Genomic DNA, 26,830 nt, shown 5'->3' with positions numbered 1-26,830 from the left:
CCGAGATCACGTGACCAGGCCGGCAATGTATGTTGACAACACAAAATCTGTTCTGCGCATGTGAGTGCTCACTGCAGGGATATTTACTCTATGGACAACACACTGGGTTCTATTATTTAAGAAGTCTTCTAGCCATTCAGATATCTGTGAACTTATTCCATATGCTCGTACCTTCGTTAGCAGCCTACAACGGGGCACCGTGTCAAATGCTTTCCGGAAATCCAGAAATATGGAATCTACCTGTTGCCCTTCATCCATAGTTCTCGGTAGATCATGTGAGAAAAGAGTAAGCTGAGTTTCGCGCGAGAGATGCTTTCTAAAAACATACTGATTCGTGGACATAAGCTTTTCAGTCTCAAGCAAGTTTTTTTATTCGAACTGCGAATGTGTTTAAGGATTCTGCAACAAACAGAAGTTAGGGATATTGGTCTGTAATTCTGCGAGGCCGTTCTTTAATGTTACTTATATATTGGAGTCACCTGTGCTTTTTTCCAGTCGCTTGGGACTTTGTGGGGTTGTGGGGGGTCAGAGGTTCACGATAAATGCAAGCTTAATCTTTTTGTTCCATGACGTTTCCTCATGCGCCAATAATACGCTGTTCAAATTGGCATCATTATGTCCAGTGGTTCTCTTTCTACAGCATTCTGAAACTGGAACGTTCATTATGGACATCCTGTGTTAGTTCCTTGCCGCTAACTCGGTCTTGTATATTTTTTTAGACCAAACTGCTAAGGTCATCGGTTCCTAAGCCTACACACTACTTAATCTAACTTAAATTAACTTACACTAAGGACAACACACACTTCTACGTCCGATGGAGGACTCGAACCTCTGACGGGGGGAGCTCCCCGGACCGTAACAAGGCGCCTAAGACCGCGCGGCTACCCGGCGCGGCAACTCGGTCTGCATTCAGGCTAAGTTCATTCAGTGTCATTCTGAGAGTCGCACAGGTGATTGTTTAGGGAGATTTACTCCCGAGGTCATGCTAATGGTTTGCATAATGCACTGTGTTTTGCTTTGCATATGGAGGCGTGTCGGCCTGATTTCTACACAGCTTACAGACTGTGATCTTTGCATTCATCACAATGTCTATTGCCAACTTTGTGATGTGCTACGTTTCCGTTACATGTCGGAAGCTCTTTGTTTTTGTCTTCTGTTCGAACCCTTCACCATTACACTTATTGTCAGTCCTCGCCTTCTAAATGTAACATGGACACTGCCTCTTCAGCCTAATTGGTACAGACAATAGATGCTGCATATACGTTAATATCCTTGCGTTTCGGTGCTCTGACCAGTACAGGAGACCACGGGAATATCGACGCACGAGGCAATATCGACATTACCGCTTACTCTGCGGAGTGGAGCTGCAGTCGGTGGGAGATGGTAGAGGAGCATATTGGATAGTGCGGGAAGTGGGGGGTAGATGCGACGTGTTCTCATAATCTGCAGTCTTACTGTGGTGCTGAAAATAATTTAATCGAATCTTTACGTTATTTTTGGCTTATGCTTAGACTGAGGTAACCGTTTCAATGTTCTGAAATCGTCATAACTATATTGTAGTTAAATACCATGTTTGCTCGTGCTTCTTGTAGCATGAGTTTTGTAACCATCCGAGCATTAGTAAAGACATTAAAATCTGGTCTTCGCCATGATGTCTGAATGGGGTAATATCGACGGACGAATGTGGGGCAATCTCGACAAGTTTTAGGTATTTTCCAAAGCTCTAAACTGCAGGCAATAAAGTCTTTTTACTTACATAAGATAAATCTAAATTCAGGTGGCGAGGAAAAAGGAAAAAAAATAGATAGGTGTAAATGGACTAATAAAAAGGCATTAAGTTTAGTGAAGCCAGAGAGAGTACCGAACAGCGCACCAGTCTTTTATTTGAGCTTGAGATGTTGAGTGTTTTGGTTATCACCAAACTCCTTACTCTCTCCACATAAGGCGTGTGTCTGGGTTCGAATCCTGGTCGGACAGAAAACTTTATCTCGCGTTATTTTAAGTTTGTTACATGAGAATGATACGATATTTAACATATTTCGTGGTTAGTTAAGAGGGAAAATAGAGCATGTATAGGAGTTCCGACGCAGTATAAAAATTTTCGTCATGTAATTTCAAGTTCAGATTTGCTAACTGATTGAACTGTCGGATCCTCGTTTCACGCGCAGCAGGGGGTGACAGGAAGGCCGGCAGTGGGGAGTGGTCGTTAGTAGTGCGACCATTGTCCACACTCTATGCCGAGTGTGGACGTGCCCTCGATAAAGTTACTGGCGTCGAGTCGTAATAATGGTGTCTGATTCAAGACGTTATGGAAATTCTATCAGTTGTGTGTTCTCTGTGTTGCCCATGTGCCAGCAAGACTGTGTCCCAGTACCGGTAGCTATTCGTCGGAGTGTGCATCAATCAAAGTAAGACCTATCTTACACCTTTGTTTAGCGGTGGTTGACATTCACATTCCGTTAAAATGGTGATTCAGTAGCCCGGCCATATTTCCGAAGTCATTCGTCGTGACTACTGTTGGCTGTTCCGCTCAGACGCTTTAGTATTATCTTCCGTTTCTTCCACTGTGCGCTGTTGGGTTCAAGCCCAATGTATTATAAATGAATTTTTGTTGTCTTGTAGTTGAGTCCTGGGTTTATTTGAATCGATAACCAGGACGTCCCATACTACTCACGATGCACGTCAAGCAACCAACATAAATGTGATTTAAATTTGCATTTGTGTAACTTGTTTATCCAGTTTTCTATGAGGTTTTAGTTAATTAGTTAAATAACTACTTTATACTTTAAATTATGCAAAACTTGTTTTACTCGTGAAATGGGGATTTGATATGAGATGTTCTCTCTTTTTTGGGTTCTGGTCAAGTCCACGTTATGTCATCCTAATGTTCTGTGAAGTGCCACAGCGCTCGCAAGTCATATGGAGTATATCTAATTTATTACTTAGGTTAATCAATAGTAATTTTATTCGGTTCATTCCAGTCCTCTCATTTTTTGAGTGACTAAAAGGTCTTCTATTTTCTACCCTTATTCTCGAAGTGTGAATGCCCGTAATCTGCAAAGATTTATTGGCGGGTCTCTTCTTATATGCCGTTATAGTTGCCCGGCTCGTGATGGCTGTTACGATTTCTATGGTGACTTGTTTGTTCATCAGCTAGTCGCTTCAATTAATGAGTTTAGTACCACCTTGTGGAGGTCAATCTTACCCTTTCTTTACCTGCCTCAGTCTTAGGGAGGGGTTTAATTGCTCAAGCTGGTCCATTAGGATTCCTTTGATATTATGATAGTTTTATATAACTCTAGAGAGTAACTTATTGTGGTACACTTTATTAAGTTGATTTTACCCGGCCAATGTGATCCCAAAGTCACGGTTTTAAGAATAATTTGTAACCCCTTTTATATGCTGAATTGTTCAGGGGGAAACAGAGTTGTGATATCTTTAAATGTATTGTGCTATTTCCGTGATTTAATGTATATGCCCCTCTTAATGGGCACTAGATTTATCCTATCTTATTTAGTATTTAAGTAAGCCCACTGAAATATCACTCTCTAATTAAATTAACTGATTCGGTTTCCTGTAACACGTGAATTTACTTAGTTCTGCGTGTTCCACGATTTATCTCGTCGAAAAGTGTTTCAGTGCTCTAATGTATATCAATCAAATCTGAAACAAGTTGTTCTTCAGTTTAACTGTTTATTTCCTAATTTTCGTGGTATTGCAAATTTCTAAATTTGCAAGCCTTAATCCGTTTTGTGTAAATTGTTGTCAGTATATCCGTGACCTACCTAATCAATTCCAACACTTAATTGTTGCTGTTTTAACTTGTGGTGTTGCAATAAATGCAAACTTAAAGTGAAGCTTGTGGGTGATTTATATTCCCTCGGCTCCTCATCCTCAGTAATGCTTGTGTTAAAATTTTTCGGTGAGTTACTGGGAGAAAAGAAAAGGTGGCGCAACACTGATAATGGCAAAAAATGAGCTGTACCTCGTCTCCTGGTGCCTCGTCAGCAAAGACGATCAGTGGTGTATTCGAGAGTCGGTCAGGCATGAAACCTTTGCTTATTCAACGTTGCCTATAGATAATCGGTAAGAATCTATGACCAGAGCAACATAGATTGTGCTGCGTTTGAATCCATTTCCGGAACAAAGTGTTGTAGTTCGTCATGTCATTTAAAGCTTAAAAATATGCACTGTATCTCATGAAAAATTTACATTTTAATGTCACATTGTGTTAAATGCGAAGAGTGTTAATTTCGAACTCAACTTATATGCATAAGCCATCTTGAATGCATTTAAATTACCAGAAATACGTTGGTGATGTTTCCATAGATAACTTGACGCTGTTAATCATGGTTCTTGTAACTGATTAGTTCATTAACCAGTTTGTACAAGCCCAATTGCCAAGCGAAACGATTAATAGATGGTTAGAAAGAGAGGAAGAATACTTCGAATACCAGCAAAAAATCAGTTTTGAATAACGACTATGGAATGAGTTACGTGGTAGTTAGAAGCATTACTTGCCTCAGATGCTAATGAGAGCGTTAGCATTTTATAAATGGCACTTATTGCAATAAAATTAACTCTGAAAGCGTTAGAGACTGTCTCATCTCTAATAAGATGCTTCTAGGTTTTTTTATTATCGTCGTATGTACTTACATCTGGTGTTAGTGCCAGGCAGAGCGTTGTTATCTAGTGGTCATTTGTGGTAACCATTTTCTATAGTCACACGCCTGTACCAAAACGTGATTAGAGGACCTGCAAGGAAGTTATGTCATGTGATGTGTATACAAATCAGGCGAAATGCAATTCAGGTCGGTAGGATACTTTTTAGCGTGACAGCACTTTGTTGGACATTAGTTTCGGGGTATCGATCGCAGGTACTAGAGGATCGCACATCTATGAGTTTCTTTTCTTGTCCCTAAGTAATCATCCTCCACATGAGAATATCTCCACCTCATAACTTGCCGATGCCCTGTAAGTAGTTACACTGCACAAAACGATTAAAGGGTTACTTTTTGAAACTCCGTCATTTTCCACCATTATGAAGTACAAATTTGAAATTTGACTCAGTGGAACTTAAATCCGCGCTCGTAAAAGTGCGAAACCCTGTTGCCCTCAAGTTCGGCGAAGCAACATACAGCAAGGTGACGACACACACGAAAGAATGCCAGAGCTTAGAATTTCATGTGAGGTGCCAGACGCGTTAAAGAGCACAAATTGGCACCAAATTGCAACACAACTCTGTCCAATGTCTCCGCGGTCATGGCACACAATGGAATGGTCGTCACATACCCATTGTCCACTTCTCACCCCCTTCTCTTGTCGCCTTTGGGATGGAGGTCAGAACTGCGATGCCCAGCATTGAAACACGGTTTTCTTATGGGTGCCCGAGGAAAAGGTGTCAGGCACACCAACGCTCAGAATCGACATGGAAAGCTTTTGTATGTCCATCCTCCTGACTGGAGGTTTTAAGAACTTCGACTGTTCACTCGTGTAATAAAATGGAACACCTACAGCCGTCTTTACGATGTTAATTTCTATATCGCTACCAGTTTCGGTGCTTCGCTATACCATCATCAGGCCATAACTGAGGTTGAAGGGATTACACGAAAGTCAGTGAACAACATTTATGAAAAGGCCTCTGCAGACTACCTGCAACGACGATGATGTATCTCCAACCATCAACTACCAAGTGAATGGAGAAACACTCAAAATTTTGAGTGTTAGGAACTGAAGATGGTGTAACGAAGCACCGAAATGGTAGCCATATAATAAATAACATCGTAAGAATGGTTGAAGGTGTTTCATTTTATCACGACATGAAAACGTCTCAGGATGTGGCACAAAGGGAGTCAATGAAACCATTCCTCTGCATGGAGCGTTCATTTACGCACATTTCGAGGATGAAAACGACAGTTTGCAGTGCGATGCGGTACAGAACGACGATCTCGACAACCTTTGACACCTCCATGACTATTTCAACATTCTCTAAATAGTGGGGCTTAAACCACATTCAGCGTGCTATGGCCGCTTTGGAGGGCAGGGCGACCATAGTTTTTGGTGTGGTGTACAGGATATACGGGGTTGTAACCTTAGAGGCAGTTCAAAATAACTCGACGAAATCTGAATGTGATTAGGTGAAGCAAAGGTTGTTTATGTTTTTTCACCTCTACTAAGGATGGCTCTAAACAATTTCCACAGGGGAGTAATTTTCAATATGAGCCCAGCGGTCGTGTAGATTTTCCTGTATCATCTTGTGTAATGAAAGTAAATGCTGGCAACGAAACTGTTCTTATAGCCTACTAATCATCTGTTTACTCATCAGTAACGCAGTTTGGTGGTTGAGAAGTCGGAAACATTTTGAACGTACCTGTGACGGCGCTCCTTCATCAGAGTTATGTAAAAAAGTAATGAATCTTACCATCCTTTCTTTCTTTACACATGCGTCAGCTATGGTACACCATTAGAGCTTTGAATTAGTGTGCATGCAGTCGTACTGAGCCAACGTCCTAGCTGCAGTGGTAACACCGGTTCCCCTCAGATTACCGAAGTTAAGTGCTGTCGGGATGGGCTAGCACTTGGATCGAGCGCTGTTGGCAAGCGGGCTGCACTCAGTCCTTGTGAGACAAACTGAGGATCTACTTGATTGAGAAGTAGCAGCTCCGGTCTCGTAAACTGATATAGGGCTGGGAGAGTGGTGTCCGCATCACATGACCCTCCATATCCGCATCAGGTGACGCCTCTGGGCTGAGGATGACACGGCGACCGGTCGGTGCCGTTGGGCCTTCCATGGCCTGTTCGGAGTTTAGCGCAGTTGTACTTATATCTGATGGGCTCAGTTTAATGGTCATATTCTTAAGTTAATCTCTCAAAAAATCTTTTAGGAAGTGTTCTTTTAACAGTAGGGATAGTGTTTACAATACAGCCACGCTTCATTCTCACGTCTCATGATCTGTGCAGGCAAAGTACTCCACGGGTTTCCAGTGATCTCATGTGTTACTGCAAACCACTGTTAACGCCAAGTGGTCATTAAATGCAAAATGCTGTGACAAATGAAGAATAAAGAATACAGTTCTTCCCCTTCATGTGTGCTAGTGGTATTGAAAACAGTTGCAAGAATTTTTCTGCAGAGGTCGGGTGTTCCAGTTGTAGCTTCGAGCTCGCTTCGCTTGTCAGACAGGCGCTGATTGCCGCCTACAAGTGGTCGGTCTGAACAGTGCTCTGCGGTCTGCAGCCCCGCACTGCTTCCTGAATGACGTCAGAGCACTCAGTCCCTAACGAAGGGCCGGCAGGAGTGGCCGAGCGGTTCTAGGCGCTACAGTCGGGAACCGCGCGACCGCTACGGTCGCAGGTTCGAATTCTGCCTCGGGCATGGATGTGTGTGATGTCCTTAGGTTAGTTAGGTTTAAGTAGTTCTAAGCTCTAGGGGACTGATGACCTGAGAAGTTAAGTCCCATAGTGCTCAGAGCCATTTGAACCACCTCTAACGAAGGGGTGCCTGTCAGTCTACGTATATGATTTTCTGTCATCAGTCGTGTCCTTTAATCGTTTTCTTTCGTTTCTTCCGTGTAGCATTATTTATATATATATATATATATATATATATATATATATATATATATATATATATATATATATATATATATATATATACAGACAAAGGCTACATTAGTTTTTAACGGCCAGTTAGTCCACGGGCTGATGAACTAAAAACCTTCCTGTTTTTTTCGAGAACTCGAAATGTCTGTGTATCAGTCTCATTCATTGTGAATAGACAACTCACATAATTTATGCAAATACAAAAATTTTATATTGACAACAAACCTATAAAATACCATTCAACACTTAAGAGAGTACTCATAAATTGCATAAACGGTACTCAGTTAACATACAGGCATTGCAATTGAAGTTTCCAGTTGCTTCCCCTCCACGCACAAGAAAACTCATTTGACATTCCGTCACAGTGAATGGAATACTGAACTCAGAAAACTCAAGAAACTATTAGTTAGACTGACTGGTCAACTTTTATTACAGATATTCTAAAATATTCACGTAGCACGAAGCTGTAGTCATATACATTACGTTTATATACTATTCCTTAAAAACCGGAACAGACTTTCTGTAACATACGATTTCTTGGTATATATTAAGTATTTCTGCAAGGATGTCTCATCCAATAACTAATTTTCTCCTCTTGTATATCTAATAAATACATTTTTCACTGTGTGATTCTTCAGTTTCTTTCGGCGTATTTCTTGCTCGAACAGCCCACGGGTGTATTGCCGGTCCATATTATCCAACGGGCACAATATTTCGGCGATCAGACATGTCGCCATCGTCAGGTGCTCTAACGATTTGAGCTACTGAGGGCGGGCGGCCCCATTGCGATGCGTTCTCTCTGCGGTCCGCGCCCGTGGCCGCGCGTCGGCGGTCGCTGAGACGCTGGCGTCGGCGTCTTTGGGGGCGCTAGTGTGATTGCCTCATCTGCCCTGGTCGCCTGTTCGTTTTCTTTGCTGAACGTCTTTTTAATTAGACTCAATGCGGCTATTACCTCTGCTAGGCATTGGAACCAGCATTGAGTCTAATTAACAAGACGCTCAGCAAAGATAACGAATGGCCGAACATGGTGGACGAGGCAATTACACCGACGCCACCACAGATGCCGATGCCAACGCGTCAGCAACCGCCGACGCGCGGGCGCGGACCGTGGAGAGAAAGCCTCTCAGGGGGAGGGGATTTAAGACGGCCGCCCACTCTCGGGAGCTCAGTTGCCCATCAGCCTATTACCCGCAGTTTCGAAGGTCTTCGAGAGGCTGTATGTCAGGAGACTGTGGCGACACGTCGGGGAGGAAGGCCTGCTCCCTGACGAACAGTTCGGCTTCAGGAGGGGCCACTCCACGCAGCAGCAACTACTTCGACTGGTAGAGCAGGCGATGGGGGCGCTGGAACGTCGCGAGTATCTTGGGGCCTTGTGTATAAACTACTTACACAAGGTCTACCGGTGTCGCACGCCCGCCTGCTCAAACCCTACCTGACTGGGCGCACCTTCCACGTGCGCGCCGACGACGGGACGTCGACAGCACGCCCCATAGCAGCTGGAGTACCGCAAGGGTCCGTCATCTACGCGGACGATACGGCACTCTACGGCAGAAGCATCAACGCCAGGCTGATGCGTCACCGCCTGCCATCGGCTTGCGACGTCCCGGGAGCTTGGGCCACCAAATGGTGGCTCAAGTTTAAAGCAACCAAAAGTCAGGCGGTGATCTTCACTAGGAAGAAGATTGCTGCCGACCTCCAGCCACTCAGCATCATGGGAGGCCCCATCCCATGGTCGAACACCGGACGCTACCTAGCGCTTGGCAGATTGCGCTTGTTGTACCCCTTACTCAACACAGCGACGACCCTGCCTCCACGCGGTGGCAGAACTCTGCAGCTGACACTAATCAAGCCATTGTTAGAGTAGGCTGCTGTGGTGTGGGGCAACGCGGCCGACTCGTCCATCGCAAAGCTGCAGACGGTCCACAACAAGGCGCTTAGGTTTGCGCTTCACCTGCCACAAGACTTCAGCGCCGGAGAACTCCAGAGAGTAGCGGGAGTCCGGCAGGCGGTAAATCGTTTTTACGCGGCCGCCCGGATGTCGGAGAACGACTTTGTAAGCGATTTGGGAAACCAAGTGCACTGGCGGCCGACCACAAGGTGGCCAGACCTGTTGCTGGAGTAAAGGCTCGCCGCAACATGAGCCAGATGGACTAAAAGAAGCAACGCAACCGTGAGAAAGATTCCGACGAGAGGACAACTTCCAACACACCCAGGAAGAAGTAGGAAAGGCGTGATCCGCTCACCCTACAACACACCGGAGTACGAAGCTCCGTGATTTTGCGTAGCGTAGGAGCTCAGATCGTCAGCGCAACTGACGATGGCGACATGTCTGATCGCCGAAATGTTGTGCCTGTTGGACACTATGGACCGGCAGTACACCCGTGGACTGTTCGAGAATTTTTCACTTTTTTTTTAGGTTTATGAAGCCTCACTGCATATAAATTCAGTGTCTTGCTTATTATCACTTTCGTGAAAAGTGCTGGTTTCGCAATGCTGAAGCAGTATCTGTTACAGCTCGATTGATATACTTGTAGTCGGAATATCAGGTCGAGACTTTAAGGATTTCCGAAGTACAGCATGTGATAAATAAAAGTGGCCCAGAGCAGAGGAAAGGAAATACAGTACTGACCTGACTACATCAAGTGTTAAAAGCGATCACTATTCATCTCTTGGCACTTTTGTGTCCTGGTCAGCAGCGCACTTTTGCTGGAATTGCTGTAATATCATCCGAAAAGTTCTTCTGCAGTATTTCGAGACTATGAAGTTTGCTGTGATACACCTAACACTTGAGGGCTCCCCATACAAAGGAACTGCATGCTGACCTGGGTGGCCAGCTAGGGCTGCAACTAGATTGACCGCTGCTAACAACTGTCAGGCGTGAAGATTGTGTAAAAGTGCTCTAAATTTCCGAAGGCTGTACGGATAATTGTTCCATCCTGTTGATTGTCACCATAGGTCTCTTCCTCCTGTGTTGATGTTGCCACAAATGGTTTGAAAATGTTGGCAATGTAATGCGCCGAAGTCAGTGTCTGATGATAGAAGATGGGACCTGAAATGTGGCGTGCAGACACTGCACATCACACCCCAACTTTGTCATGCAATGGTGTTTCTTGGAAGTTATGCGGAATTTCTGCTGTCCACAACCTGTGATTCTGTGAGTTTACATAACCACTCAGGTGAAACCATGCTTCACGAGACGTAAAGAACAGATCCATGACCAGGCCATTCATTGTTATCTCAGTGAACAGCCACTCACAAAACTGTAGGCGATGAGGAAAATCTGCTGGTTTTAATGAGTGAACGATAGAAACTCGTTAGGGATGCATGTACAGGTCCAGGTGGATTACACGTCCGAGTCGGATTGATCTGATAAGACTTTGAAGCATTTTCTGGTGGACTGCATCTACACGAAAATGTAGCTGCAGTCGTGTGAGGGCACGTTTCAGAATGTTTTTTGACTTGTTCAAAACAAATTCTGTCTGACGTCATTTTCGGACTAAGCGTTTCGTGACACTCTTTGCTGGCACTTTGACACCATTAAACTTCTCAGCGAACCACTGACCACACCGTTTCCACGACTTTGTTGTCACGTAACTTTCCACAACTAGCACCCACTGCTCTACTGTGAGAACCACCGTCCCTTTGCTTTGCTCCATTCACACTGACACAGTCCGCACTACTCTCTGAACCGGTGTGGGTCACGGGGGGGGGGGGGGGGGGGGGGTTAGACGTTGTGTGCGCGTCACGGGGTGTGGTTATATGCATACATTCACGTCCAATCGTATCCACTCGTCCGGATCTCTTTTATTTTCCACATCCTGTAAGTGTCGCCTTCGTAGTGTAAAATTATTATATTTTAAAGACATAGATATAAAATTTTTTTAAATGTTTTGCATGTTCATTATGGAGTACCCTATGAAAATAAATTGTTTATGAGATCTGAATGATTACATGGCTTCTTTCGGGTATTTAGCAAAATTAATTTGAAATTGGTCGCACACGCTCGAAGTGTAGTGTTAATGATATTCTCTTCGTGGGGTTTGTCCCATTTCAGCTGGCAGTAAATTTTCGTCGTTAATTTGTTAGCAGTTGTCAGTCTAGATTGCTCCGTGTAATATAAATTCAAAGTATTACAATTTTTGGCCTAAGCCATTTGGAAGGGTTCTGCAGATAAAAGAAATTTCTACATCAATGCTAGATTGGTTCTAGAGTGCTCTTCCCATGTAAATAAAGTCACGTAAAATGTAATTGCGGACTCGTGTGTGTGTGTGTGTGTGTGTGTGTGTGTGTGGTCTTCAACCCAGAGACTGGTTTGATGCAGCTCTCCATGCTACTCTATTCTGTGCAACATTCTTCATCTCCCAGTTCCTACTGCAACCTACATCCTTCTGAATCTGTTTAGTGTATTCATCTCTTGGTCTCCTTCTACGATTTTTACCCTCCACGCTGCCCTCCAAAACTAAATTGGTGATCCCTTGATGCCTCAGAATATGTCCTACCAACCGATCCCTTCTTCTAGTCAAGTTGTGCCACAAATTTCTCTTCTCTCCAATTCTATTCAATACCTCCTCATTAGTTATGTGATCTACCCATCTAATCTTCAGCATGCTTCTGTAGCAACACATTTCGAAAGCTTATATTCTCTTCTTGTCCAAACTATTTATCGTCCATGTTTCACTTCTATACATGGCTACACTCCATACAAATACTTTCAGAAACGACTTTCTGACACTTAAATCTATACTCGAAGTTATCAAATTTCTCTTATTCAGAAACGCTTTCCTTGCAATTGCCAGTCTACATTTTATATCCTCTCTACTTCGACCATCATCAGTTATTTTGCTCTCCAAATAGCAAAACTCATTTACTACTTTAAGCGTCTCATTTCCTAATCTAAGTCCAGCAGCATCACCCGACTTAATTCGACTACATTCCATTATCCTCGTTTTGCTTTTGTTGATGTTCATCTTATATCCTCCTTTCAAGACACTGTCCATTCCGTTCAGCTGCTCTTCCAGATCCTTTGTTGTCTCTGATAGAATTACAATGTCATTGGCGAACCTCAGAGTTTTTATTTCTTCTCCATGGATTTTAATTCCGACTCCGAATTTTTCTTTTGTTACCTTTACTGCTTGTTCAATATACAGATTGAATAACATCGGGGATACGCTACAACCCTGTCTCACTCCCTTGCCAACCACTGCTTCCCTTTCATGCGCCTCGACTCTTATAACTGCCATCTGGTTTCTGTACAAATTGTGAATAGCCTTTCGCTCCCTGTATTTTACCCCTGCCACCTTCATAATTTGGAAGAGAGTATTCCAGTCAACATTTTCAAAAGCTTTCTCTAACTCTACAAATGCTAGAAACGTAGGTTTGCTTTCCTTAATCTATTTTCTAAGATAAGTCGTAGGGTAAGTATTGCCTCACGTGTTCCAATATTTTTACGGAATCCAAACTGATCTTCCCCGAGGTCGGCTTCTATCAGTTATTTCCATTCGTCTGTAAAGAATGCGTGTTAGAATTTTGCAGTCGTGGCTTATTAAACTGATATTTCGCCAATTTTTACATCTGTCAACACCTGCTTTCTTGAAGACTGAAGGTATTTCGCCTGTCTCATACATCTTGCTCACTAGATGGTAGAGTTTTGTTAGGCCTGGCTCTCCCAAGGCTGTCAGTAGTCAGTAATTCTAACGGAATGTTGTCTACTCCCCGGGCCTTGTTTCGACTTAGGTCTTTCAGTGCTCTGTCAAACTCTTCACGCAGTATCATATCTCCTATTTCATTTTCATCTACATTCTCTTCCATTTCTATAATATTATCCTCAAGAACATCGCTCTTGTGTAGACCCTCTATATACTCCTTCCACCTTCCTGCTTTCCCTTCTTTGCTTAGAACTGGGTATCCATCTGAGTCTTGATATTCATGCAAGTGGTTCTCTTTTCTCCAAAGGTCTCTTTAATTTTCCTGTAGGCAGTATCTGTCTTACCCCTAGTGAAATGCGCCTCTACATTCTTACATTTGTCCTCTAGCCTTACCTGCTTAGCCATTTTGCACTTCCTGTTGATCTCATTTTTGAGACGTTTGTATTCCTTTTTGCCTGCTTCATTTAACTGCATTTTTATATTTTCTCCTTTCATCAATTAAATTCAATATCTCTTCTGTTACCCAAGGATTTCTATTAGCCCTCGCCTTTTTACCTACTTGATCCTCTGCTGCCTTCACTACTTCATCCCTCAGAGCTACCCATTCTTCTTCTACTGTCTTTCTTTCCCCCATTCCTGTCAATTGTTCCCTTATGCTCTCCCTGAAACTCTCTACAACCTCTGGTTCTTTCAGTTTATCCAGGTCCCATCTCCTTAAATTCCCACCTTTTTGCAGTTTCTTCAGTTTCAATCTACAGTTCATAACCAATAGATTGTGGTCAGATTCCACATCTGCCCCTGGAAATGTCTTACAACTTAAAACCTGGTTCCTGAATTTCTGTCTTACCATTATATAATCTTTCTGAGACCTTCCAGTATCTCCAGGCTTCTTCCATCTATACAACCTTCTTTTATGATTCTTGAACCAAGTGTTAGGTATGATTAAGTTATGCTCTGTGCAAAATTCTACCAGGCGGCTTCCTCTTTGATTCCTTACCTAATTCCATATTCACCTACTAGGTTTCCTTCTCTTCCTTTTCCTACTATCGAGTCTAAATTTTCGTCTACCTTCACTATCTTCATAATTTCTTTTACCTCATCATACATACGGACTCGTATACTGGCCTTATCTCAGCAGTTGATAGCATTTTCGTTAAGACGCTGGAGCCACGAAGCTTGAGCTGCAGTCGGCTGTCCGTGGCGAGCCCAGCTCTCTGTGCCGCTGTCAGTCGTAATCGTTTTGGACGAATTCGTTGCGGCCATCCAACTCCAACCAAGGTAAATACATTGGACTGACTGTAGTGTGGTTGTCAGCCTTTCTGTATACAATGAGGTGACAAAACTCATGGGATGGTGATATACACATATACAGATGTAGTAGTATCGCGTACTTCTTCTGCTGCATATATACTAAAGGACGTTTGCGATCACATTTTCCCAGTCCTATCTGTCTCTTCCAGAATGGTTCAAGATCCCCTGAATTTCTTATCCCTGTCCATTGTTCTATGTTGTGGAGCCATGCCATCTTCATCCCACCAGTCCCTCTCTTTCCTTTAATCTTCCCCTCGATTATCACTTGAAGAAAGTGACACTTGCATTTCGTATCACATGACCTAAGTAAGCTATCTTCTTTCGCTTGTGTTAGCAGTTCTCGGTCTCCTTTTACTATTCTGAAACTCTTTTCATTTATTTTTCTTGCTGTCCATGGAATTTTAAGGATTCGTCGATGTAACCACATCTCGAATGCATCCAACTTGTTCATGGTGTTAACTTTCAACGTCCAACTTTCCACACCATACAAAAGTACTGACCACACATAGCTCTTTATAAATCTTATTCTGAGGTTAAGATCGAAGTCAGTGTTTCTAAACCCTTTATTAAATATCATAAATGTACAGTGCGCCCTCTCTATTCTCCATCTGATTTCAATGCAGGACGACCAACTTTGTCATAACGTCCCTAAGTAGTCGAATCTATTTTCCCTTTCTATGGGTTGACTGTTATTTGTTAGTTATACATTTTGGTTGTCGTTTGAATTGCGAGCGACTATCATAAAATTTTGTCTTTCGGACGTTGATACTGAAGCCCATATTCCTACTGCGTTCTCCCACTGCAGTAACGTCTTGTAGGTCGTTCATGTTCTCAGCAATGAAGACAAAGTCATCCGCATCTTATGTTGTTAATCCATACCCCATTTACGTTTGTACCCATAATCTCACGATCTTCAAGAGAATTCTGGAATAGATGTTCTGAGTATAGCTTAAAGATGAGCGGTGAGAGCAAGCGTCCTTGTCTACTTCCTCTACTGATTTTTTGTGCTTCTTTCACTTGACTTGAAGATGCCATACCTCTTTCACACTTCGCAGTGATTCTATATTAAATTATGTTGAGATCTTTATCCTTAGGGTACGTCTTATTAGGCTAATTAGTCTGTAATCTCAGATTTTTTTTTTTTTTGCATTGCCCCTCTTGGGCAAAGAGATGAAGTATGACATTAAGCATTTGTCGGGAAATTTACCCAAATAGTTTCAGAATTTCAACTGGTAATTGATCTGGAACGACTGCTTTCCTATCTTTTGCCGTTCCTATTGCTCTTCTGATTTCGAAAGTTGTATTCGAGGACCCGACAGACCCTAATCAACTTTATTTTCTATTTCAGGTCTTTCATCTGCAAAAAGATCGTTAGCATAGTCCTCCCAGATAGTTTACTTTTGCAGATCGTCCTGTGCTAATTCTCCTTGGTCATTTTCTATATTTGAGAAGGTTTTGAGAAGGTTTTTTACGATATGTACTAGCCGTTTCCTTTATCTTCCTGTGTAAGCTCAAGTCGTCGTGTATTTGCTGCAGTCTTTCCAACTCTTCACAATATTGTATCAGGCAGTTATATTTTGCTGCTGTTATCTATTTTCTTATGACTTTCTGCCTGTCTCTATACTTGTCCAGGATTCTTCCCTACACAAGATATAAACGGGCAGCGCACTGGCGGAGCTGACATTTGTAGTCTGGTGAGAGATGTGTAAATGTTTTACAGGTGATTACGGCAGTACATCGGAATTAACATACTTTGAACGCGGAAAGGTGGTTGGAGCTAGACGAATGGGACATTCCATTTCGGAAATCGCTAGGGAATCAAATATTTCGAGATCCACAGTGTCAAGAGTGCGCCGAGAATAACAAATTTGCAGACTCACCACGAACAACGCAGTGGCCGAGGGCCATCAGATAATGACCGAGAGCAGAGGCGTTTACGTAGAATTTCAGCGTTAATAGACAACCAATACTGTTCGAAATAACTGCAGAAATCATTATGAGACGAACGACAATCTATTCGTTAGGACAGTGAGGTGAAAGTAGGCGGTAGTGGGCTATGGCAGCAGTCATCGCCTGCAGCGCCTCTCCTGGGTTGGTGACCATGTCAGTGGGTCCTAGACGACTGGAAAACCTGGCTTGGTCAGACGAGCCCCGATTTTATTTCGTAAGAGCTGATGATAGGGTTCGAATGTGACGCGGGCCCCACGTAGTCATGGACCCAAGTTGTCAACAAAGCGCTGTGCAAGCTGGTGGTGACTCTATAATGGTGTGCGCTGTGTTTACATGGAATGGACTGGATCCTCTCATCAAACTGAACCCATCATTGACTGGAAATGGTTATGTTCAGCTACTTGGAGACCATCTGCTGCCATTCATGGACATGTTCCAAAACAACGATGGAATTTTTACGGATGGCAATGCGCCATGTCACTGGTCACAGATGTTCGCGAATGGTTTGGAGAATGTTTTGGACAGTTCGAGAGAATGATTTGGCCACCCAGATCGTCCGACATGAATCCCGTCGAACATTTATGGGGCATCGTGCACACAATCTTGCACCAGCAATTGTGGACGGCTATACAGGTAAAATGGTTCATTATTTCTGCATGCATCCTCTGACTTGTTCAATCCTAGCCACGTCGAGTTGCTGCAATGCTATGGGCGAAAGGAGATTCGACACGATACTAGGAGGTATCCCGTGACTTTCGTCACCTTAGGTTATATACAAGTTATTCAACGTAGCATGTGTTCTACCACAGGAAAAGTAAGGTAAATACACCAGGTTGCAGTATCTCCCTTTTCCTGACACTCCTCTTTTAGCACAAATTTTTATACGTAACTGGTCTATATGGATCAAAGACTCATTACGACTGAGAGAAAGATCCAGAGAGAGAGAGAGAGAGAGAGAGAGAGAGAGAGAGATTATCTCTGACTCGTGATATAAAAACTCTGTGGATATAATGTGGAACATTTCTTGTACTACAGACCTACTTACTTCCGGTTTAGCGATTGCGGAGAGGAAACGGATGGTATGATCGCAGCTGAACTATAATTAGCGGCATTGTTGCAAGCTGCCATTTTAAATGCGGAATGTAATTTTATTAATTGTGATAACATTTCATCTTACACAAGAGGATGATGTATCCTGAAATGTAGCTATGAAGATCATTCACAGAAAAATGTAATTTTAGGAATGGAAAAGGTACGTTTAATCCTTTGGTATTTTAACTTCTCCCTTGTCTGTGGCTTCGAATATTATTTGGTGTGTCGTAACGCGTAGGGAACTTTTTACCCTGGGAAATCAGTAAAACCTGCACCCCTGTCATTGATGATCTAGTCTGAGAGATTAATTTCTGGACTTTTATCGAAATTAATACACACAATGTGCACTGATTCCCATGCTGCACATTGAGTATGTCATGTCACCGACGACGGCCTTCCAGAGGCGATGATCTCTGGAATTCTGCAGAGTCACCGAATTTTTATTCCAGACGCTGACTTCGACATCGCGAGGAAGACAGAGTATGATTACAAACTATGACTGCCCTTTACATACTATTAATCATTTTGTTTTATAGACTTGAGAATTCAAACAGGAATTAAATTAACACTGGGAGTGTTGGAGATATTTCTCTCACCAAAAAGTTTCCATTTAAGTAACCAGATATTATTCAGTCATAATAATGTAACTTCAATTTAATGGGGAGAGAAGTTAAAAGGTCGTCATACTGATTTTACCTGAAGAGACTACTTTCGTTCCAACGAGAGTAGCATACATAAACAGAAGAGTAGATATAAACTACGATGCGGCTATATCACGCTTCAACTATTGTAAGGACACAAACAGGACATACGGAATTCTTTCCCTGATATTCGAGTTGATTCACTACAAGTATCCGGCAAGTGGTTTTTCTGCTACAATGTCATGACTTTCACCAGCAGCAAATGCTGAATTATTTTCTTATCATTTCTGTCGTGCATGATAATAACAGGTTTTCCTTGTGTACCTACCATCCGAACGCTTTCAGTTTTACCATCCATCAAAACACACGAAATATAGTACCTTCTTCCTCTATGGCAGATATGTCTCACCGCAGGTATAAGTCTAGACGCTACTCTGCCCAGTGCTTCTTTCTCAATATGATGCTAGCGTCATCTAGAACGCCAAGTAATCTTTTGCTGTCTCTCTTATCTGCAACCTTCCATTCAATTATTTTCGGATTAAGCAATTGTTTTTGTTATACAAAACTTAAGTATTTAGTAGCCACTTATTGACATTTTGCCTGTTGGCGTCTTCTCGGCTTCTTCGGCCGATGTTTCTTTGACAAATTTTCTGGCGTTTTGCTAGAACGAGTGGCTGAGAATTTCAAAATTTCATCCTCCATTGCTAGTGGCGGACTTACATGTTCCATCCAAAGCGTGATACTTCTCTTACCGCATCTATGAGTCATCTTTTCTCTGCAGTTTTAAAAAGTAGTGTTTGGTTCTTCAATCTGCTAGACCATTTCAGTTTAAGCATTTGCATTTGAAATGTCACTGTGACACTTGACGGAGACTGCTGATCTCGATATCTACATACTATTTGTACAATTTTGTCACCTAACTTTTTTTAACGGATGATCGGTTTCGTCTTTACAAGTGAACCCTCAGTTCTTTAAAGAATCGAACTACCATTTATAAAACAGTTTCAGTCTTCTGATAACTTTACAAATGACTTATCGTGTTAAACATTTATTTTTCACACGTAAGCGAGAGAAAGTTTAGAAAAGATTTTAAATTGTGTTTAAAGTTATTCGGAACTTGTTAAATGGTCTTATTATGGAACACTATTATGATAAAGGTAATTTTTCACGGCACTTGATGTTTACGAAATATCCCCTAAATCATATATCGTTCAGTCATGTAATATGCAGGTACATTATGTGTAAAATGTACTGCAAATACAGTTAACAGCAAAGAAGAAATAAACTAAAACGTCATGCCTAATGCGACACTTTTACTGACTGCTTAAACAGCGTAAATGTAGTAAGCGATAAACCTTTTCATAACTTTGCGAGGTATACCAGCGAGAAAAAGTTACGAAAAAGTCTAAAAACATGTGCAAATTTTTGTTGCAAGTGGCTAGATGTGCGCTTTCTCGGATATTGGATGAATATAGTCTGAGAATTTCAGCGCGGTGAGTCGCGCTGCCTCCAGACACATGTACAGTCTATAACTGTAAGCCTGGTCTTACTTTGTTCAATCTTTCACATGATATTATACCTGTTAATGAGTACATTATGTTATCATTTTAATTTTTTTTATCCGGTAACTGTTTATATGAAGTATTGAAAATCAAACTTTTGTTGCCTTGAAAGCCATCAGAAAAGCAACCTGTAACTAATCGAGGGTTTCGTGTTTCGGGACAGTAGCTTAGTAATACATAACTGTTGCAGCATAATATGAAAGCAACAAAACACAGTAAACTACCGTGCCTACCAGTACTGGACTGGAAAACAGTTGGTGCTGAAAACGGCTTCTAGTCGTCTTGAAATGGTTCAATACAGGTCCCTTATGGTATTAAACGGAATTTTATATCATTCCTCCTGCAAAACAGTGCCAATTTCGGCTAACGTTGATTGAAGTGGATAGCGATCACGTGCTGTTCTCTCCGAAGAAAACCACAAAGGCTCAGTTATACTGAGATCTTGTTGCTGTTCTGACCATGAAAGTTGCGACATTCCACCTCGTATTCACGGAAACAGTGCTGAACGATGCGATCTTTGTGAATAGCCGCCTTGTCGCCTTGCAACATATCATCGTCTTTGAGGAACAAACATTGTACCACGAGTTCGACCTGATCAGCCATAATGGTCACATCATACATTGCGGTAATGCGACCTCACAGTGTAAGCATAGGGGCCTATGGAATAACGCCATATGGATGCCCAATTATCACGGAACCCATGCAATATTTCGCTCTTGGGACGTAAGCTCCACCAGATGTTGGAAATGGTATGAAACGAGCATTATCAGACCATGTGACTTTCTTTCAGTACTCCACAGTCCTACGTCTTCGGTACCACGTTTTCCTGCTACGGGCATCTGCATCGCTGATGAGTGGGTTTGGAATTCCAACTCGCCCGACATTTCCTTGCTGATGGAGCTCAGAGTTGTTTTGGTGCTGACAGCGTCCACGAGAGTCACATTCAGTTTTGCAGAGAATCTGCAGCTGTCGTCCCCATATTTTTCGTTTCACTCCTCGTCAGTCACCGTCTGTAACGATCGCTCGGCACACACCTCCGTCCACGTTGTGACGTAGGTGATGATTTTTTTCCTGTTTCCCTGTATCCGGGCTAAATTTTTAATACGATGCCTCTTGAAACACCAGACACTTCTGCTACGCAGCGATGAGCATTAACGTTTGGCGCACGTTAGAATGGACTGACCTCCGTTATAATGCACTCACAACTTCGAGGAACACTGTTCTGATAACGACTGACGCTTGCAACATATTGAGAACTTTACAAAGTTGCCGTTTGCACTCAAATACAGCAGTGTAATTTGCAGGCTCAGATAGCCTCTTCACTTAGGTTAAACATGCGTTTCTTGCGGTTGTTCCATATTTTTGTCCACGCCCTACAGACAGAGGTCATCAGCTTTTATAAAAGCACGGACCCAGAAGTTGCGTTGTCAGTGACCGGCAAACATCGTTCAATACTACGAATTCTCTGCCTCGCTGCCTCTGTAACATCTCGTAATGGCTGTAAAGACGAAACCGGTTATTTGTTCAGATAAATTCGAATTGGACAAAGACGTTTAATTGAGAATTTTTTTCGACAACTAAATTTCCAAACTATTCAAGTATTTTTTCTTTCTTTTTGACTGTCCATAGTCCACTGTCATCTAATACAATAGTACATGTCGGATGAAGCACTTTGCACGCCTCTTTCATCCTTCTATATATACTCGTATTTACTGCAAACAAACTTTTCAGCTTTCCAAGAGTCTTTCCTGCATTCATACGTAGATTACGTCTCTTTACAGTAGCTTCCATTTTCGATTATAAAACGGTCTAGGTATTTAAAACGTTTTGGTTCGTTAAGGGAATTTCCTTCCTTTGCTTTAACGGAACAATCGTCACTTCGATTATCCCTTTATATGCCAAGATTTCTGTTTTATCGATGCTTTGTAATTTCTGTTTCCAGTTTTGTAGCTATTACATACATTTGTAACATAATACACCGCTCCTATTCAGATATTTAACGTAAATGTAGCAAACTCGAAACCCTGTTGTTTATTTATGGCCAATACGAATTTCGCTGTTTTCGATTAAGGTCATTTAATCAGGACACGGATTAACGTTCTTTGGTACCAACATCGTACGTTGTTGTTGTTTTGTCACCGCTCATGCAATCGGGCAGCTTGGGAATCCCCACCTCATATACATAAACCACAATATATCTCCTATGTGACGATTTTTTGTAAGAATTCAATTGTTCAATTCTGCCCTGCCACTCGTATCAGATTTCGAAATGAAATCTTACAGGAGCAATAATTTGTATGGAATTTTCTTTTCGTTGGAGTCTAGCTCCATGCGAGTAGAACAGTCAGACTTCCTGGACGCTACTGTCCAAAGAACTGGAAAGTAGAGCTTCTTCATGCCACTTTTATGCAGGTCATGCCTGCATATTTTGCTTCTAGGAGTCATGCCTCTTCCGGCGTTCCTTTTTGTGGCCTTAATTTATATGGACATACACTGAAGTGCCAAAGAAACTGATACGTCTGCCTAATATCATGTAGGACCCCCGCGAGCACGCAGAAGTGCCGCAACACGATGTGGCAGGGACTCGACTAATGTCTGAAGTAGTGCTAGAGGGACCTGACACCATGAATCCTGCAGGGCTGTCCATAAATCTGTAAGAGTATGAGGGGGTGGAGTTCTTTTCTGAACAGCACGTTGCAAGGTATCCCAGATATGTTCACTAATTTTCTTGTCTAGGGAGTTTGGCGGCCAGCGGAATTGTTTAAACTCAGAAGAGTGTTCCTAGAGCCACTCTGTAGCAATTCTGGACGTGTGGGGCGTCACATTGTCCTGCTGCAATGGTTCGAAATGCACAATGGACATGAATGGATCCAGGTGATAGACGTGATGCTTACATACGTGTCACCAGTCACAGTCGTGTCTAAACGCATCAGCGGTCCCACATCAGTCCAACAGCATACACTCCACACCATTGCAGAGTCTCCATCAGCTTGAACAGCCCACTGCTGACATGGAGGATCCATTCACTCGATATAATTTGAAACGAGACTGGACCGACCAGGCAAAATGTTTCCAGTCAACAATCGAATGTCAGTGATGACGGGCCCAGGCGAGGCGTAAAGCTTTGTGTAGTGCAGTCGTCAAGGGCACACGAGTGGTACTTCGGCTCCGAAAGCCAATATCGATGAGATTTCTTTGAATGGTCCGCACGCTGGTACTTGTTTAAAGTCCACCAATTAAATCCGTAGCAAATTTGCGGCAGCGTTGCATTTGCGTCACGTTGAACGTTTCTCTTCAGTCGTCGTTGGTCCCGTTCTTGCAGGAACTTTTTCCGTCCGCAGCGATGACGGAGATTTGATGTTTTACCAGATTCTTAATATTCATTGTACACTCATGAAATGGTCATGTGGAAAAATCCCCACTTCATCGCTACCTTGGAGATGCTCTGCCCATCGCTCGTGGGCCGACTACAAGACCACGTTCGAACTCACTTAAATCTTAATAACCTGCCATTGTAGCAACAGTAACCGATTTAACAATCACGCCAGTCACTTGTTTTCTTATTTAGGAGCTGCCGACCGCAGCGCCGTATTCTATCTGTTTACATATTTCTGCATTTGAATACGTATGCCCATACAAGTTTCTTTGGCGCTTCAGTGTAGTTCGCAGAAAGGCGTTGAACCGGTAGGGAAAAACACAGTGATATTTCTATACGTTATTATTGCGATGAAACCGCACGTACCTGTGTTGGCACGACCGTCAGTTCAGTTTCTGCAACGGGCGGAACTAAATAACCTGCGTACCTCTGTCGAATAACCGATGTGAAATTTATAAACGAAGTTATGCGTACATCAGAAAGTATAATAATTTGCCTGTGACGGGAACAGGTTACTGATGACAATGAGCTACCTATCGAATGATGGCTGTCTTGACAAAGGGGGCCTTAAAATGCATTTTAGAAGCGAATGTATTTTAAGAAGGTGGTGACCCACAGCTAGTGAGTATTTGAAGAATGTCGTAATTTACCACCATGAACAGCTGATAAAATTTCTTAATGAGCAACCAGATTTAGCAACGACGGTATGCACATATCAGACATGGAACATTTCTACGATTGATGACCTAATTTCCAGCAATATAACAACAGTTTCAAATTTAACGATTTTATGATTTGACGCCATTGATTTTATCACGTAGTATGATGTTGTAGAAGCTTTTATGAAACTGATGACAGTCTGTGGGCCGAAACTGGTTGTTCAATAAAGCTTCGAATGCGAGACGTATAGTGAAAAGAATTTCCCCGATGAAGACCCTTGCAACACCGCAGAAAATATGGAAAGGGTTATTACAATGGCGCAGTAGGATCATGTAAAACCTTTTGGCGTACATAGATAGGAAAAGCTTAAACGTGATCTGGCGGTCGGTGCGTCATCCCCCTTTATCTGCGGGAGTGCTAGTTCGGAGGTACTTCGCAGTAATGAGAATACAGAGAACGGCGTTACCTCAAATTGCCACAACGCGTTCATTTTAACCTAATTATTTCCTTCACCACCAGCCAATTATGGAACGCTTGCGCAACATCATCCACGTTGATAGCAGTGTAACCGAATTAGCTTTTCGCGATAGCGGAAAAACATTTCTGAACACTGATGAAACTACGTTCTCTCTTTGTGCAAGCTTCTGCCGGATAGTGAAGCGTACTTTAGTAGCTGTTCCACCACAGGCAAGATATTTCACACAGTTTCGAAATTAATGTATCACATTAACGGGAGTATTAGATCCCTCCGCCGTTCTCGTCACTCTAGAAGCCTAAAACATTTTAGGGAATGCTGATGAACTATTCTGAATGTCTGCAATAAATCTTGAAAAAGTTTATACACAACAAATCACCCCTTGAAGTTAGTTATCTTGATATCTCCTCCGAATAGTGCGGTGGAGTTATCGATTTGGTACACAAATGGTAATGTTGCGACTAGGAATTTGCACAATTTGCATTTAGTTTTACGTTTGGTTACCGGCATTAACAAATCTGAACGACATAGAAGAGATTGCCGCATGTATTAAGATGCCGGTTGATGTCTAATTTGAATCCTATTATTCGCCCTCAGATTTGAGAGGCTTGTACGAAGAAAGGAATTAGTGAAAAACCTTTGGCTGAAGGGTGAAAATATTCAAGAGATGATGAAATTCACTGTGACGACCGAAGTGGGTGACAGCCAAAATTGACGAAGGAGTTGGTGCATAAGGTAAATTAGCTGTCACAAACTCGAGTTTTTAAATTGGCACAAATTTCAGTAAAATTCGATTTTCATCACTAAATGTATCAAATTCATCGACGAACCTATACAAATAAAGAACGAAAACAAAAAAAAGTTGCCTTACAGCAAGAAACTGAACTGTGTGACAGATTACAAGGCGATTAACAGGGCGTGGTACGTGAAAGGCAACGACTGGGATTCTGACTCTGCTGTATCATAGTTTTTCACATAACATTTAAAATCAACGCAGCATATAATGTATACTTTATCTCTCTGTGACTGAACAACTTTATACTTTTAAGAATGTATATAACGCAAGTGAAATTAACTTGGTTGCCCCACACTGCGGTCACACTTATTTTCAGGTATCCTGAAATTTCATTTGCAATTATGAATCATTTTCGCTACTTTTTAAGCCTGTAAACCACTTGCAGGAAAACACCGTCATTTATTCACCATTACAGTTTTTGCACCCACACGCATTTAGCACTTTTTGTAAACAAAAGTTCTTCTCTTACTTTTTGTGAATTGTAGCATCATTTCTTGTATATATTCGTGCTGTTGAAATAGATGGACGGGGCGCACAGTAGGTAACTGAGCAGATTAACAACACTGATAATAATTGAATAATGGAATGCGACAAAGTGTACATGAGCAAAACGGGCAGAAAAATTATCACGAGATGGCAACAACATATAAACGTTGTAATAAGTCTATGGTGATGACGCCGTCATCAGTTGTTATAAGATGACCGATATTAAGTCTGATTTAAATACTGCAGTCATAAAGGCCTCCGAATTAACTTACTGGAAGAAACTGATCTTAAATTCATTTGTTGGGGTTACACGTACAGCGACAGAATGACTTATTCTTATTTCGCATTTTTCGGTAATAAACAGCTCTCTGTTTAAGTAACGACTGTCAATCAGTGTTACAGGTCCTGGTAGCGAAAAATCTGCATTATACCGAACATTACACATCCTTTACTTTGCATGTAAAGTCTAAATGACAAGCACTACAGGTAATCTACGATTGGTTCATTTTCCTATACTTGCGAAGATAGAGTGTGAATGTGGTCTACAACATTACACTCATTCACTACTGTTTAGAGTGCTAAAAATGCGTAGGTGATACTTAAATAATGGAATGCGACAAAGAGTGCATCAGCAAAACGGGTAGAAATACACTCCTGGAAATTGAAATAAGAACACCGTGAATTCATTGTCCCAGGAAGGGGAAACTTTATTGACACATTCCTGGGGTCAGATACATCACATGATCACACTGACAGAACCACAGGCACATAGATACAGGCAACAGAGCATGCACAATGTCGGCACTAGTACAGTGTATATCCACCTTTCGCAGCAATGCAGGCTGCTATTCTCCCATGGAGACGATCGTAGAGATGCTGGATGTAGTCCTGTGGAACGGCTTGCCATGCCATTTCCACCTGGCGCCTCAGTTGGACCAGCATTCGTGCTGGACGTGCAGACCGCGTGAGACGACGCTTCATCCAGTCCCAAACATGCTCAATGGGGGACAGATCCGGAGATCTTGCTGGCCAGGGTAGTTGACTTACACCTTCTAGAGCACGTTGGGTGGCACGGGATACATGCGGACGTGCATTGTCCTGTTGGAACAGCAGGTTCCCTTGCCGGTCTAGGAATGGTAGAACGATGGGTTCGATGACGGTTTGGATGTACCGTGCACTATTCAGTGCCCCCTCGACGATCACCAGTGGTGTACGGCCAGTGTAGGAGATCGCTCCC

Source organism: Schistocerca cancellata, chromosome 2 (genome assembly GCF_023864275.1).
Source record: "Schistocerca cancellata isolate TAMUIC-IGC-003103 chromosome 2, iqSchCanc2.1, whole genome shotgun sequence".
In the NCBI taxonomy this organism is placed as follows: domain Eukaryota; kingdom Metazoa; phylum Arthropoda; class Insecta; order Orthoptera; family Acrididae; genus Schistocerca; species Schistocerca cancellata.
This window is presented reverse-complemented; position numbering follows the sequence as displayed.